The 2,860-nt window shown below is 36.8% G+C and overlaps 1 long non-coding RNA gene across 1 annotated transcript; it reads left to right on the forward strand.

The window, feature by feature from the left end:
* Positions 1 to 1,094: 1,094 nt before the first annotated feature.
* Positions 1,095 to 1,542, forward strand: LOC119656520. Its single transcript, XR_005250059.1, has 3 exons — positions 1,095 to 1,234; positions 1,305 to 1,467; positions 1,528 to 1,542. It is a non-coding gene; the product is annotated as an uncharacterized LOC119656520 (long non-coding RNA).
* The last annotated feature ends 1,318 nt before the right edge of the window (positions 1,543 to 2,860 follow it).

Genomic DNA, 2,860 nt, shown 5'->3' on the forward strand with positions numbered 1-2,860 from the left:
TTATAGTAAAGAGCAGAGTCGTGAAACACAAAAAACAAATTTGGCGCAAAATTGCGGAGAGTTTAGCTTTATGAAGTAAGTTTTTTTCTTTATAAGCGTGCTATCACAGATGCAGATGATTTCAATAGTGTGAAGAAGTCAAGCAACGCTGGAAGTACCTCAAGGAAACATTTGGTGAAAAATTGAAAACAACTCCTACTTTAACACAATTAACGACAGCATAGTTAGCAGATGCGTGATGACATTCAGCGTTGTGTGATAAAAAATTGATAGGGGGCTCAGATATTTTCTGAATTTAAAATGTGTAGTTCTAGAATTGATTTGGAAAAGTCTGAAGTTAATTTGAAAAGCTTGTTTTGCAATAGCAATGCAGATGCCCCGTTGAATCGTATTTGCCAATGGAGAACTGTGCTATTCAATTGGTTCAAGCATTAGCACATCCTGGATGTGTTCTTTGTGATCCACGTATAAACAGATGTTCCAAAACTAAAATTTACCGCAGTGTGGCCCGCTATGTCGCCCTCTATGGTTCTGAGTGTTGGCCGACCAGAAAGGACAATGAACGGCGTCTCGTGGTTATGGAGACAGATCAGGCAAATGACGGAACACAATGGAAATGGACTTCTTGCAAAGAGTAGTAAAAATGTTTTTATTTGTTCATATTTTTTGAAAGAAGGAATTATAGGCGTATTAATATAATATCAATTTTCAACTAATTTGGGACACACAAAAAACTTAGGATTTGATTATTTCTTGTTATTACGGTAGAATCTCCCAAACCACTCTCTGGGGTCCCCCTTAGTATTTTAAGGGATAACTTGTATTACACGGACTGATGACAGGGAAGGCCTGATGTGGATGATTGGAGGTGGCGATGGTGGTAATTTATCAGCGGAACAAGGTCTGCCAGGTTCAGCTCGTTCTGTATGTAGAGAATGGATATTTGTCCATAGTGAGTATCTAGAAGCAGATATGGTAAGGATGCAATCCCTTAAGAAGATTATGGAAACTCCTTTAAAAAAAAAATCCGATAAAACTTTATTGATTCCAGTATTTCCATTCCATCCGGACCATTGAGGTATGTCCTTCACAAATGAATTTAGAAGTGTAAAAAAGCAGGCACACTTAGGAGATGAAAAAAGCTATGCTGTACAAAATTTACTCCTATTTTCCTAACACTAATTAAACTTAAAACAAACAAAAAAATCAATAGGAAAGGACTTTCATGTATAAGGTAAAATTTTTTTTTCCAATATCAAGCCTAGAGAATGCTACCGAAACTGTTTCGTATTTCTATTGAATAGAAAGTCCTACTGATATTATTTGATCGACTATTTTCCGATGGTGGCCATTGCTGCTGAGCGGTTAAAACAGCACCATTTCCGCATCGATAATTCTGGAGATAATAAATTAAAGACAACGAAATGAAAATAGTGTACGATGTTTCTGGGCATACCCCGCTTAAAAGTAAGCCGAAAATTTTTGCGGAAAATTCCTTTTTATACTTTTTGCTTCTAACAATTTTAGTGGTTTTTAGTGAAGATCCAATGATTCCAAAGGCTTACATTTAATGTATTGATTCAACGGCAAAATTTTCATCTACTCTCAAAAGCCCAATGTCAGTTAAAAAAACAATCTGCGGTTGGAAATCTTCGAGGTCGTCTTTTTCTTTTCAATCAATTTCCATATCAGCAAGTTTATTTGAAAATTTGTAAAATAGCTGACAAATAGAATTGATCGAAAGCGAATCCGGTCTATTTAATTGCTAACATGAAACTCGTGGCTGTGCTGTAATTGAAGCTACCAAAAGCGTGCAGGATTATCCGCGTGGCTAGTGATCGAATTGAATTACATTTTTGAAGGCACACTAGGTATCGTACATAACCATCTGCATGGGTTTTGTGGTATTGATTGCAACATAACATTGGAGAATGCTCTAAGAACGGGCCAATTAACTAAAAGATGCTGAAATATTTGAAACGGAAGCTGAGTGGCGACACTTGCCCAACTATAATTGGCACCTAGCCTAAGTGCATCGCTTTTTTTTAGATACAAACTAAATTAAAAGGACTAACAATTGATTCAAAAATACCAAGAAAGGGAATTCAGGTGGAAACGTTTCCTTACTTGTGTCACCTACTGTGAATGTGGTTCGAGATTTGCTGACTTAACCTGACTTCAATTGGAATTTCGATCACAGTCAAGTGCAAAGTATGACTGCAAAAAAAGTATCAATTTAGTCTAGATCAATAATTTTTTATTCAGACTTCATACTTGCTTGGGAGTGTGTTGCAGTTATTGTCGACGTAGCACTGAATATCGAATGGAAACAGGAAACAGTACCTTTCGGTATCAATGGAAGGTTTATTCGACACCGCTTTGCGTAACCTCTTTTTCGGTGTTTTGACTTTATAAAATGGAGAAGTATTTGATGAAGAGGCAGAAGTCCATCGTGGAGCTTCGAGATAGGTGTGGCTGAACGAACCGTATCATTCACCCCAAAAGTCCAACTTCCAGCAATGAAATCTTGATTAAGCCTCCCGAAATACTAATTGGACTTTTTGTTTGAATTCTTGACCTACATACACATAATGGAGTCCATGGTCAAGAGCAATGATTATACTGTAAACCAGATCTTGCCATTTTCGCGAATAAAACATGAAATTCGAAGCTCAATTGAGGGCGTGGGACTCGAGAAATATTTGTGACTTGCTGAAATTTGCTTAGGAATTCTAAGGAATTTAACATATTCTTTGAAGGAATCTATCTGCAGTTGATAGCCGTTCCTTTAATTTAGCACTAATGCTCACGTTGTTTTAGATCCTCCAAAGCGAGAACAAATTTCCTAAATTTGAAAAGA

This window comes from Hermetia illucens, chromosome 5, assembly GCF_905115235.1.
Source record: "Hermetia illucens chromosome 5, iHerIll2.2.curated.20191125, whole genome shotgun sequence".
Taxonomy (NCBI): domain Eukaryota; kingdom Metazoa; phylum Arthropoda; class Insecta; order Diptera; family Stratiomyidae; genus Hermetia; species Hermetia illucens.